The sequence below is a fragment of the Cervus canadensis genome, chromosome 16 (genome assembly GCF_019320065.1).
Source record: "Cervus canadensis isolate Bull #8, Minnesota chromosome 16, ASM1932006v1, whole genome shotgun sequence".
Lineage (NCBI taxonomy): Eukaryota > Metazoa > Chordata > Mammalia > Artiodactyla > Cervidae > Cervus > Cervus canadensis.
In genome coordinates this window covers 18,724,620-18,739,489 of record NC_057401.1, presented here as the reverse complement: position 1 = coordinate 18,739,489, position 14,870 = coordinate 18,724,620, and the positions used below count along the sequence as shown (strand labels likewise).

General features: G+C 35.6%; 1 protein-coding gene across 4 annotated transcripts in view; it reads right to left on the bottom strand.

Moving 5' to 3' along the window:
* The window catches only part of PDE4D (phosphodiesterase 4D), a 1,564,543-nt gene that overhangs the window by 672,427 nt on the left and 877,246 nt on the right, over nucleotides 1–14,870 (bottom strand). The gene's annotated exons all lie outside the window — the stretch shown is intronic.

Sequence of the window (14,870 nt, the reverse complement as noted above, 5' to 3'; positions counted from 1 at the left end):
ATGGAAAGAGCTGGTGCCTTAAGTTGACTTTCCCGCTTGAAAAGGTCATTTTAGGCATCAGCAATGTTCTGAGAGGGATTTCTACACTAAGTGGGAATTTGGGTTCTTGCATGTAGGGAAATCCCTGTCTCTAAATTAAATTCATTTTTTACAAATATTTGTTTATATTTATTTATTTGGCTCCACCGGCTCTTAGTTGTGGCATGCAAGATCTTCATTCCTGCATGTGAGATCTAGTTTCCTGACCAGGGCTTGAAGCCAGGCCTGCTGCACTGGGAGTGCAGTCTTAACTGTCAGACCATCAGTGAAGTCTCTCTAAGTTAAATTCTGTGATTCTCTGATTTATTAAGAATAATTGCTTGCCACTGTAGAGGACATAGCCTGATAGTAGGGCAGTTACCTAAAGATGGCCGTTAACAGCAATCAGTGAAGGCTAATGGGAGGCAAAGGACCAGAGGTGTCTAAACAGAATAAGTTGTACACAAAATACAAAAATTGTATTGCCAGATGCATTGGTGAATTTTAAACCATAGCTCAATTCTAATTCTTCTTCTCTAAGGAGAAATGAGGAGAAAATCAAAGCTTTTTTAAGGCAAAAGCCTGAATCCAAAGTATTCTCATACTCTGGAAAGGCGTTTGCATGTAGAAGTGTGAGCAAAGGGGAGGTCTTAGAAGTGACAAAGAAAAAGACATCAGCAGGGGTAGAGTAGTGAATAGGCCTTCAAGATAAGGATAAGTAATTTGAGATTGGTTAGCAAAGCAACTGGGAACCAGTAGGAAGAAATGAAATGATGAGTAATGGAAAGTTAGAAGATTAGAAAAACTAGACAGATTACTTTGGGAGGCAGGATTTTGAAATAATTCAAGAGTGTAATTGCCAGAGCGGAGAGTGCAGAATTGAGATAGGAAACCAAAAGACAAGGATGGATAGAGCTATTCCTAAATCAGGTAATACGCCCATGAAGATGGAGGAGGGCTGTTTGTAAATAACAACAAAAAAAACCGAGGCCTTTATTAAAGTTTGGGCATCTTATAGTGTTCCTTTGCATCTATTAGGACATGTTTGTTGCATAAATGAAAAAAAAAACACAGTTCTAATTTTATATAAAATAATCATTTAAAATCATCACTTTGAGAAACAAAAGTTGACCATTAGATAAGAAAATGTTGACAGTTTATTTTATAGAGTTTCTTTTAAAGAACTGCTTAGACTTTTGTCTAGAAGTTGATGAAGAGCCTCAATGTTAAAGTCTGTTTTAAACAAACTACTTTGAATTTGTTCTTGATGTACAGGAGCTTTTACAAGAAAAATACAGTCAATCTAACACTGCAAACAACATGTAATTTTAAAGAAAAAAATCCAGTGTTTTCCCTCCCCTACTTCTTCAAATTAGAGCCCACAGCATGATTTCAAATTAGAGTCAGCAACATGATGGACAGGGAAGCCTGGCGTGCTACAGTCCATGGGGTCACATAACTGAGCAATTGAACGGAACTGAACTGAATATGATTTTTACTCATATGTTTTCAGAACTAAGAGGCACAAGTTAGAAGAATGGTTCATTTAAAACACTTTTCATTTAAAACACAAAACTTAGTGTTTGTAAATCTAACACTTATGGTTGTTGATAAAACAACCATTCTTTTAGTCACCAAAAAGCCTCAGAAGTTGTTCTAATTTTCCTCTCCTTTAGATTCATATAAATTATGTCTGGAGGAAATTAATTCTAAGAGTTAATGGAATAAGGTGGCTGAAGAGGCAGAAATCAGTTCCTTGAGTTATCTTTGTGTGTCTTCAAGTGCTAAATTTGTATTGTGCTGTATAGCCAGCAATGACAACTCTCTTAAATTGACTGAGGGGTGATCTTTAAAAAAAATCATGAAAATTTTAGAAGAGGTCACAGCCTTTAGCGCCATTCTTAGCAAGTATTTAAGTGACACTTCTAAGTGCCTGGAAAACAAGTATTGAAAACAACTTTAAAGACCTAAGAAGTCTTCCAGTTAGTAGTTTCTATGCTATTTTAATGGTGAAGTTGTCTTATCATAATGCCATGCTAAAAAGCACGTAATAAACAATATCATTCTGTTGCCAAGTCAATATACTGATTTTACATAGACATTCACCAACTTCTCCAGTGTTTGCTAATTTCTGGTGCTTCAAAAGTCATACAATAGGTTAAAAAAAAAATCCAAAAAATAAAACTGAATAGTTGAAACAACAATGCAGCCCAAATAAATATGATGCAAACTTTATAAAATGAAATTTTTACATGTTGGTTAATGATTTTTTTATTTTACAAAAATAGTTAAAATGAGGAAAAAAACTTTTCAAATCAATATACTGTTTCATTTGCTATCAACTTCTAATACAGATAAGAAAAATCTTTGAAGTCACATTTAGAGGATGCTCAATAAACATGCTTTCTTTTTTTCTTCAAAACAAAGGAAAAAATAATTTTATCTGTACTTTCCTCCTGACATTCCATCTAGCTGTCAGGATGCTAGTATCATGTATATAGGAACTGTCACAAGAGGTCCTTGGGTCATCAGATATATGAAGCTAACTTTTCCATAGAAAACTAAAATGATTGTTGAGTGGTCTTGACATTAAAAGAACAATTGGACTTATAAAAATGATTATTTGTTTTCCTTCCTCCTGATAACTCACAGCCTAGTCCTTTATTTTTGGAAAAACAGTAGGTTGGGGAGAGAAAGAAGGAAATGAAGGAATGAAAGAAGCAAAGAGTCTATCAGACAAGGCATTTCCCAGTGCCTCCTGGTTCCAAAATACCTCACCATTCCTAGTGGATTCTGCCATGAGAACCCCTTCAGGAATGAATGACTCATTTCCCCAGGTTTAGGAAGGGCTTTCAGCTGTCAGCTCTCTTTGTGAATTGTGTCAGCTAAGGAGGGTCACCTTGTCCAAGCATCTAATATCAAGTAAACAAGAGAGTACAGAGGTCCAGCTCAGGAGTTGTTTAGGACAATTCTGAGGCCCCACCCCAGCTTCTGGACTCTCTGCTGGGTTTGCTGAGGCCTTTTTTCAAGACTGCATTGCAGACCAATTTGTCCTTCTACCTCTTCTCCAGGTCTGCTTTCTTCCCTTCCCTTCCCTGGTCCCGAAATTCTCTTTCTCAGAATCTGCTTCTCTGCTTCAGAATCTGTGAACCAATCATTTTTTAACATTGTGGGCATACAGTTAGTCCCTGCCTCGGACCACGCATTCTTTATTAAGAGTTCGCTGTTTAACTCTGAAAGTCACTGAAAAAAATAAACCCTGGAAGCCTTTCCAACTCTCCACTTATTTTCCATTCTGCCCATCTCCATGGACAGGCCACATAAGCACTGCACTGACACATTCCAGCCCGGACTCTGCTTGCACAATATGTTTGTGTTCTAAGCTCACGGTCTGTAATGACAAGTACCCTGAGTACACTGTGAGAACTCCCTCCTGCAAAACACATGAAACTCTTACAGCTAATAGTGCTATCTATTTAAGATAGACATAGATGTAAATGTAATTAAGCTGTGTACACTTCACTGTGGCTTTTTAACTTCCTTATGACTGTGTATTTGATAGTAGAGATCTCAGGACTTTACTTTCTACTCATTTATTTTCTCCCAGAAGAGAAATTATTAATATGAAACCTTGTTTCCTCAGTCATTCCTTAAATCTCAACCCTTCGATTAATTGGAGATCAGCAAACACTCATTTTAAATATAACAATTCAAAACTGACTGTATGCTCTTTGTTTAATTACAAATTTCATCATGGAAACTGTCAGAAGTATAAATGCAGTTAATGTGAGACTCACAAACAAGAGATGCTGAATTCTCTTATCTGTTACCCAGTGATTCTTTCTGTTCTGAGGAAGCAATCTTAAATAGTGTTGCAAGGTACATAAATGCCACTTATCTGGCTCTGCTTATTCAAAAGAAATTCATGGATATTTAATCATAGTTATTAGAATTGAACTGTTACATTCCAGAAATGTTTTAATGCAAAATAAATACACTTTAAAAAAAATATCAGTTCTTAAAAGTAAAAGATATCATCCCACCTTTCAAAACTGAAAGTAATAAAATATAGATAGCTATTGCTAAGATTTGCATAGTGACATCTTGAGCTGACTATTCTTTAATTAAATGTTAAGCAAAAAAAAAAAAGGTTTTAAAAAGGCAGTGATTATATGTGAGAATATAATAGGAGTACACATTTTAATCCTAAGAGATCATAGAAAATCATGGTGAATGTGATATTTGTATGTGGAAGAGGAATGAGGTGGAAATGTAAGACTAAAAGCAGAACATACTACTCTGTAGGTCTGGAGACGCAGTCAGAAGTCACAGAAAGAGCAAAGAATGAGGACATTCATACCTAAAAATCTTCCTGTTAGCAATTAGGCCACAGAAGATTCACTCTAACACCGCACTCTCCCCAGTCATGGCTAAGAAAGTACTTCAAAACCATGGAAGCAAGAAAACAGTTACTTCAAATGCACATTCAAATATAATTCTGAATTAATAAATTCTAAATTAACAAATTAATTGCTCAAGCAATTTATGGGGAAAGAATAGAGAAGAAGGAGGGAGGGAGGAGAAGAGGAGGAGGAAGGGGAGGGTGGGAGGAGAGGATAGAGGAGAAAAGAGAATGAGTCTTCACACAGCATTTCTCAGTGCCTGCGGGTTCCGGAATATACTGCCCTATATTAAAAAGCTGACGGTTGCTCATCTAGTCCCTATTGGTCATTCACCCTTGATAAAGGCGCCAGCTTACAGGCTGACTCTGTGGTCTGGAATGCCTTGCTAGTGTAACTGCCTCCTGGTCTATCTGTCAAGGATGGTGAGGCCCGGTGTCTCCCAGGGCTATTGGCACAAGAAACAGGGAGGGTTCACTTCTTAGGAAATTTGTTCTATATTTTTCTCACAATGTTGTAAAAATACAATTCAAAGACCACATAATTCTTGGATTTAAAGTATACAATTCAATGACTTTTAATATATTCACAGGGTTGTACACCCAAACATAGTTTAAGAACATTTCATTACCTACCAAAAAAAATCTCTCACCCCTTAGCCATCTACCTCCAATCCCTCATGCCCCTCACCTCCAACCTTTCAGTAATAATATATTCCTGTCTCTATAGATTTGCCTATTATGAGCCTTTCATATGAATGGGATCAGGTAATGTACTATTCTGGCTTCTTTCACATGTCTTCAAGGTTAATCCATAAAACAGCATGTATTAACACTGAATAACTTCATTTTACTGATTTATCACATCTATCCACTCATCAGTGTTTGGACATTTGGAAAGTTTCTGCTTTTATGCTCTTATAAATGATTTTGCTATGAACATTCCTTTATAAGTTTTTGAGAGAACATGTTTTCAATTCTTTGGGGGTATATACATAGGAGCAGAATTGCTGGATCACATTCTATGATTAACTACTTGAGAAATGACTATGTTCTATATCATTTTCATCTATTCCCATATATCTAAAAAATAAAGATCTGAAATAGTCAATTCAAAATCCTCCTATTATGGTAGAGTTTGCTGCCCCACACCTTAGAGCAAAGCTCCTAGTTAAAATGGCCTTTGTTGTTCCATGAACGAACACTGTTAAGTGTTTAATGAGATGGTTGGATAAAATCACCGATTCAATGGACATGAACTTGGGCAAACTCCAGGAGACGGTGAGGACTGGGAGGCCTGGAGTGCTGCGGTCCATGAGGTCACAAAGAGTCAGACACGACTTAGGAGCTGAACAACAACACGTGTTTAATATCCCAGACATTCTCTAGACATGGAATTATAATAGCATATGTCTTTCTTCTTTTCAATATAGCATACCATATATTATCAATGATAATTAACTTAAAAAATTCCCATTGATAGATTTCCTATTATAACCCCTTGAATGTTATATTGTTGTTCTAGAAATTCAATATAAAACATGTTGGAAAATAACATCATTACCAATAAGAATAAGCAATACCTTACTTCATGTAGTAGTTTCCAGTTTATCAGTCACTTCAACCTAAAATTATTCATTTAACCTTCATAGCATTTAAAAGTCCTTTCTCCCAGACATGAGAAAACTAAGACTCAAACAGATTAAGCTGCTTTCAAATATTAAATAGATAGTTACAGAGTTGGGTAGGACTTGTCTTGGACCCCAAGACTCCAAAGTTCAAGTCACGAACACTTCCAGTTACAGCTATTCCAGTAAAAGGTAGGCTCTCAACTATGCCCCTGTGTCCCCAGGCTTCTACTCTTGCCTTTCTTTTCTATAACCCCACATCACACGATAACTGAACTACACTCTCAGTTCACACACAACACACATATACATACAAACTACAAACACATATACACGCCTCACACACACACACTCACCTCACAAGCACACAGAACACATTCACACACATATATATATACCTCACATACAAGCCACACACATAAACTTCACAGAACAATACTCACACACACACTCTCTACACATAATACACTCAGATAAAAATCTGATGCACATGAAACTCATATGTACACATACCACATGCAGACCTCTCACACACGTTTATACCTCACACCTACATACACAAGGGAAGAAAAGTTTGTGAATTTGAAGCATCAGATTACAAGGCGCTGGGCCAAGTTCTCTAGGGAAGGGCCTCAGTGTGATGAGGGGACCCGCTACATTCTCTTTTAGCCTTCCTTTCTAGGACTGGCCTGTAACTAGGGTCAAGGTGTGCCATCCCTTTTGCTAGAAAGCACTTCTCAAGTCCATGTGATGTATGGGTGACAAGAAAGTGATTAGAGCCAAAGATTTGGAGATGGGATTTGAGGACAGTAGGCATCCCTGCCTCAAATCTAAACTGTATATAGGGTGCATACAGTTGAAACATATAGTGACAGGTTTATCTATCACTACAGTGAAATTTATCACTATAAACTTCACCATATGCATATAGGAGAGGATTCTGACATTTCTAACTCCTTAGCCATAATACCATCATCAGTTGTGAGAACTCTCTATGTTTCGAAACCTCAGTGTCTTTATTATGATAACAATAGAACCTATTTCCTATAGCTCTTGTAAGTTCTAGGAGCAAATACCGCACATAAAGTGCTAAGTACATGGTAAGAATTCAATAAATAGTATCTACTGCTACCATTGGGGTGTCCCTGGTTGTTTAGCAGTAAAGAATCCACCAGTCCATGCAGGAGATGTGGGTTTGATCCCTGGGAGATCACCTGGAGAAGGAAATGGCCACCCATTCCAGTATTCTTGCCTGGGAAATCGAATGGACAGAGGAGCTTAGCTGGCTACAGTCATGGAAGAGTTGGACACAACTTAGCAAAGAGTCTGACATGACTTAGTGACTAAATAACAACTACTGCTACCATTATAATTATTCTCATCTTCACAAAATATTGGATTTGCCAAAAAGTATGTTCAAGTTTTTCTAGTACACCATATGGAAAAATCCAAATGAACTTTTTGATCAATCCAATATATACTCAAATTGAAGTCACAGCATAATTTTTTTGAGATACTTAAAAAACAAATTAGAAAAGAAAAACTGAAAAACAGACTATCTGGAAGCAGTATCTCTATAAGAAATATGATAATCACTTGCTACATTATGAATAACTACCATGAATATCAATTCTTTGCTATTATAATTGATGGAATTGAAGAATGTCTCAGAAAGTGCAATTATTTATTTTTCATGATTGCTAGCAAAATTGAAAATCTGAGGAATCAAACAATTCTATACCTGACTAGTGATTTTTTCTCCATATTGTCAATGAGTGGACTTATTAATGTCATCAACAAACTAAGGGTGCACCTGTGTCATACTCTCCAAATCTTTAAAATGAATTTCTATCACTGAACAAACAAAAGTTTTAGGTTAAATTTCTAATGAAAAGTAAATTTCATCATTTGCTTTCTAAAAAACGACAGCAGCTCTGCATTTTTCCTATAAGTTTACAGTATGTATGTCACATATATATATCATATATACATATATATATATATACATGCATGTTTAATGTGTATGTATGCTATCTAATTATTTTTAACTTATCAAGGAGGACAGAGATTTTGTGTGCAAATCTATTGGTATTTTGATTCATGCAGACTATTACTCAATAAAATCATCTGCATTCTTTAACTGGTACACACAGGTTATTAGCTCATAGCAGCAGATTTATAAAATAAATGCAAAGATACATAAATCATTTTCATGCCTAAGAGTGCTGATGCACCTTATATATTATAATAAGGCTTTTTCTGAATTACACTTTTATTATATAATCACTGTTTAATATCATAAAATCTGAATTTATTCAGTATTTTATGTTACCCTTCTTTGGAAATTAATACAGCCCTTACCATAACAAATATGGAAACATTTGAATTTATTACATAAAATACATATTGGCTTTAAACTCCCTAGGCATCCTTATAAGTAGGTTTCTGGGAAATTTTGTTCTTTGCAAGAGAGTGAGTCTTCTAACTGCCCATGTTTTGATGCATATAGACTATAAGGATGCACATGGTGGTTCAGACCATGCCCAGCGCACTGGAGCAAAAGGCTGGCCCTTTGATGGGTGAGAAAGAGGATGCTAAGTTTCCTCCTAGTTTGTTGAATTAGAATCAACATATAAAAAATAATTACAAATGACACTTATTACAAATAAAAAAAAATCACTATGTGTTTATTCTATGCCTGGTAGAGTGATAATCAATTTTTAAATATAAAAGTTGATTTAATCCTTAAAAAATTATATGAGCATTATCATTACTATTGTTTTTGTTTAGTCACTAAGTCATGTCTGACTCTTTGTGACCCCATAGACTGCAGCCCCTATCAGGCTCCTCTGTCCATGGGATTTTCCAGGCAAGAACACTGGAATGGGTTGCCATTTTCTTCTCCAAGGGCTCTTTCCAACCCGGGGACTGAACTCACGTCTCCTGCATTGGAGTCATATTCTTTACCACTGAGCCACCAGGGAAGCCCTATCATTGCTGTACCTAAAGAAAGGAAGGAAAACCTGAAGCTTATTAAAATATTACTTACTAAAGCAAGTGTTAGTCCTGGGTGCCAAGATCCTCATGTCTGTTGAATTCAAACCCCAAACTCTGAAATGGACTCTGTACCACCTACTTACAAGCTGGACAGCTAGTTTCACAAATAGGCCACTTGGTGTCTCGTGTTGTCTGAATGACTCCAGAAATTCATAACTATAAATGATAGTGCCAAAGATTTTCTTTTACTGCATGGTTTGAAAAATATCTTTATACTTTCTTTAGACAATTTTGATGCAACTTAAATATATTAAGGCCAAGCTTTCACTTTTCAATATAAAGCTACAAATTCAAGAGATCTCTATGCTAGGAAGGTATGTGTTTTAGTCAGTAAATAAAAATTTTTGCAAATTTCAAACACAAGTGTGATGGGAGAAACTGCTTCGAGTGGATCACTTAGGGAGATGAACGACCTTACTGGTTCCCCCATTGGCAAACATAAGGTAAATACGGTAAATCTTTCTTTCCAAGAACTAAAACAGAACTTTGAACAGAAGGGAAATAAAGCCCTAAAATGATTCCATTACACAAGAAGTAGAAGAAGCCAGGCAGAAAAATCTTTTAAATCTATGTAGTTAGGAACAGTGTTAGTACAGAAGAATATAATTGCATTTTGGTTTCTCCTACCAACAAACTGAGTGGGACAAACTATGATGAAAACTAAATCCATAACTGAGAAATGCTTTTCTTTTCAAAGTGTAGCCTCTGGGTCTTTCCAGTAATAATGCTATAAGAGAAAAGATTAAGTCTTAACAGGTAAGGATGGTCTATACTGTTTCTATTTAGTACTTTGTTGTAGCTGTGCCCTTTCTGTGACATGGTGTTCTTCTACACTATCTAACAGTTATACAGAACTGCCTGAAGAATTTTAACCATATTTGGAATAAGCCCCTTATTATAATGCCTCCTTTCTTACCCATCAAAGGGGCAGACTTCTGCTTCAGTGTACAGGGCATGGTCTGAACCATGCTGTGCATCCTTGGGTTTCATATGCATCAAGACAGAGAGAGTGAGAGGACTCCCACTCTTTTTTAAGTGTCTTGTAAAAAATCTGATTTTTTAAAAGAATCATTGAATTATGTCAATAAAATACCAATAAAAATTTGTTTTAAAAAACATAAAATTAGTAATGTTTGCATTTCAACCCTTTGACAATACATATCAATATTTCTTTATCTTAGAGGTGATAGTATTTTATTCTAATGAAGTCTTTCTGTCCAATATTTGACAAGCAGAACTCATTCTTACCAACTTGGGCTTCAGACAAAAAGCTTATCCTTTTCAAGTTTTCTTTAGTTTTTGTAGCAGTTGTATTTAAAGCCACTGACTTTCATTTATCTTCTCTCCCTCAAGGACAAATGACTTCAAGAATTATATTGTGCTAATTTTTCCATCCAATTTCCTCTATAAATTTCTAAAGTAATTTATTTTCTAAAATTGAAGAGCCACTTGATCAGAGAGCAGGTGCTATTCTAGAGTCACTAAAAGGGGTTGTATATTTGCCTTTTTTAAAATTAGCATTGTGATTGCTTCTATAAAAGGCTTTGTGTTCTAGGATATCTAGACTCCAAACCTCAGGGATAGAGAATACTACCTAGGAAAACAAGATGCTAAAATGGAAAATTACAGAGCCACTTTAAAATTTTGACCTCTGGATTTTGTTTAATGTAGGACTGACAATCAATAAGGCTGAACGAATTACTGAAACATACCTCAAAGTCATATGAATGGTATAAAAGCTGTTGAAAGAGTAATCAAAGCAAGTTATCACAAATTCTGAATCTTATAACTAAATCCACCAGGATGGTAGCTATTTTAAATGATACTTCCATTATTTCTTCAAGTTCTAATTCACCACTCTGAGATCATAATGCATAGAGTAACCCCTACTGGCCAGTCTACTCTATGGCCTGTTGTACTAAAAAGACACAGCAGAATGGATGATTTCACTGATACACTTGTAATCACAGGAGCAGTCTTCCAACATTGCCATTAACAGCAATATTGTCACCTTTTTTTCCCACCTAGCTCCTGCGGTGATCCTCTTGAAGATCTTAGCATGTATTACTTTTATGAACTTAAGTTTTAATGGCCATATTAGAATTTGTAAATTTCTGGCAATATAAATAACATGTTTAACATCTGTTAAAATAAACAGATAAAATTTGCTCAAATTAAAGAGTTTTGAAGAGGTAAAATTATCTAATAGTGTTTGGAAACGTCACTACCTACTACAAGTTAAGGAGTTATGGAGGGCAAAGAGTGAATGCAGTGAAGGTATGTCATTAGGATGTTAATTTATATGACTGAATGAAAGCTGAATGACAGGTAAAGTGACCAAGGCATTGACATATCCAGCCCACACGCAGTCCACATTTTGTCTGTTTGCAAGTGACATGTATGACTCTGGACTTTCGCATAAACAACATGCAGATGTTGTTCTTTACTGCATGTTCAAGGGGCCAATAATTGGCTTGAATTCTATAAGCTAAAATTAGGTAAATAAACTGTGCATAAGGAGTGTACCATGCATCTATTACTCTTCCATAAGAAGATATTCAGGAATGAAGCCGAAACTGGACAGAGTTTAGAATAAATCACACATATGGAAATACTCTCACTTCTTTCCGAATCCACTGCATCTCTCTTGCCTTCCTTATAGGGCTGTAAAAATTAATAACTGAGAGTAGTTCATTTTAGATAAGAAAAAAAAGATACAGAAGAACACTGATACAAAGGAGAAAGCTGTGCCTTTGGCGTAGGCATTTTGCCCACTATATACCAAGGTGGGTTGCATTACTGCCCTTAACAATTCACTCCTTTCTCTAGAAAATTTGCAAGTGAATTTATAGGCCTTCTTGTGGGGCAGGGGATATACTGCTTTGCCCCATTGTCTAGTTGGTCATAAACTTTCTTGGGTCAGTGGAAAGTGAGGGGAAGTGACATTATGTAGTTTCCAAAGCAAAAACTCTAAGAAGCATCTTGAGCTTCCGCCAGCTCTTCTCCCTCTGCTGTAAGGACAGCGCACCCCATGTCGGGGTTGTTCCTTCAGCCTGAACCTTAGAATGAAAAGACACAGTGCAGAGCTGCAGACCAGCAGGACCTACTGAACATAACCAAGAAATACAAGCTTGGGGCTTTAGGACACTACATAATTATATATCAGAAAAGAAGAAGAATAGCACAAGTGGGCTGCTTCTCCCTAAATCTAAGCTTCTTTGAGCATTAGGTAGCGAATCTGTTAGGGCTGGCTCAGTGGCATGGTAACAGCAGCAACAGCCGTTCAGTGGTCACAGACCCAACCAGCTATACTCCGAGGAAGGTTTCATTTAGGCCTTCTCTCCACTTTCTTCTAACAGATCTAGTGGCCCAACCTATTGAATCAACAGGAAAATAAAATACTTCAGATGGAGAGGCTTTAATATGATCTCCAGGGAAAGCCTGGGCAATTTATATTTCTCTTTGTGAATCTTATGTGCCAACGGCCAAGGTACAGGAGAATAAAAAGGTATACTGCAACATCTGGGCCTCATTTTTGCCAACAGTGGAGCAGATGGAGTGATTATCTGTAGCCTTATTTGCACTGACCCTGAATATCTGTTATTTGTCACAACAGTTTGAGTGCTTTAATTTCAGTTTCCCATGCATATGATCACATTACTCATAGAGTTTACTTTTTAAAAGGTCTGAAAGAAAATTATGAGAACTAAACACCACCCATGTACTGAGTTTGCTATCCCTAAAGCAATTTTATAAACTCAACAGAAAGAAAAGCACTCTCTCTAAGAAACCACATTTACCTTCTCCCTTTAATTGCATCTAAGAAATCAGGCAAATCACCCTCAATGAAAAGAATTTAAATAGTTAGATACTCACTGTTTAATATTTTAATTTTATAATATTTAATATGTCAAACAATGGAAAACAAGTAGAGAAGGGAGGGAGAGATTCCCAGATTCCAGAAAGATAACTTTTATTTCTGCCATTGATCATTGATTGTCTTCTTTTCAAGATAGCTTATATATTTAAAACATTTCTAATTCTACACAAACCCTTTTATGAATAAGGTAATGTATGTACAAATAGACATCTAGGATTCATCAGTGATGAAATTTTAAGTGCAAAAGTGTTAACCCTAGTTTAATACAAACTAAGTTCAAAGAAAGTATTTATAATGAGTCAGTGTTTCATATTAAATGGTGATATTTGTCAATATCACAGAACAATATTTCTAAAATAAGTTATTTATTTCTTCATCACTTACATAGACAATAAGAGTTAAAAATTACCCATTTGTTTATTTCCACTGACATTTTTCAAACAGAAAATCAGTTTTAAATCTTTTCTTTGCCATATGAAAGAAGTATTGAATAATAATTTAATATGTCTGATGTTTGGTTATATTTTGATACTTTTAACTATTTATATTTTTCTGAGCAAATAAACTATTTCACTATATGCTCAATCTCTCATAATACCTCATATAACTTCTTAAATAATGGCGTCTATAAAACAGGAGGATCTATTTGTAAATTGATTGCATTTTCAGTGTCCTTTCTGGCAATACACTCCTGGGCAACTGCTATGGAGACAGAAAGTATCAAAATATATGGCAGAAATTTGAACCATATCAAGGCAGAAGGGCCTGACAAAGGTTAGCAGGATAACATAACATTCAGCTCTGCTATTTTTCTTTAGCTCATCTCATCTCAATACATATACAGGAAACATCTCCTCTTTTTCCACCAAGTTAAAAGACAAATATCATATGATACCACTTCTATGTGGAACTGTAAAAAATATACATACACAAATGAACTTATTTACAAAACATAAGTAGACTCACAGACAGAAAACAAACTTCCGGTTCCCAAAGTGGAAAGGCAGGGAGGCTAACTAGGAACTGCGTATGGACAGGTACACTGCTATACATAAAACAGACAGCAAAGACCTGCTATAGAGCAGGGAACTGTATTCAGTATTTTAGAATATCCTAAAACAGAAAAGAATCTGAAAAAGGATATATATGCAAATGAATCACTTTGCTGTACATCCGAAACACTGCAAATCAACCACACTTCAATAAAAACAAAAAAACAAATGTAGAGCTTTGTTTTAAAATAAAAGCCAAAGTAATCAGTGGTTGCCTGCTTTTTAATACATTTCCTTCATTCTAATATACTTTAGAAACAGTCATAATATTGACAAAAAAATTGTAGAGTCAATGAAAATTCTGATGCTAATACCAACATTTGGTTTTATTTTTTGTTCATTCACTAATTTCCCAAGGACTGATAGACATTTATGTATATAATACACATAAATATATGTATGTATATGTATACATTTGTTATAGAACCCGACATATGCATTTTATCCTCTAATACCCTCCAAAGTTTAATAATCTTCATTTATTAACATTTTTGTGACAGCTGATAGATATTTCATGCCACATAGCTTGTCTCTTATTTTGACCCAGTCAAACCTACAACACAACTAAATCTGTGACTGTCCAAGGAGCTATGTATTAACATATCTATTTTGACAGATTCAAATCATTTAATATTTTGGCAAGTATAAACTGTTTAATAAGAACCTTTATTAGCTGGGTGTCCCTAACGGGGGCGAATCTTTTCGCCATTAACCTAGAAGTTTTATTATCAGTGCTGTGTAGTTGGAGAAGTCCTGAGACTACAGGAAGAATAAAACTGAAATCCAGAGGCAGGAGACTTAAGCCCAAAACCTGAGAACACCAGAAAACTCCTGAC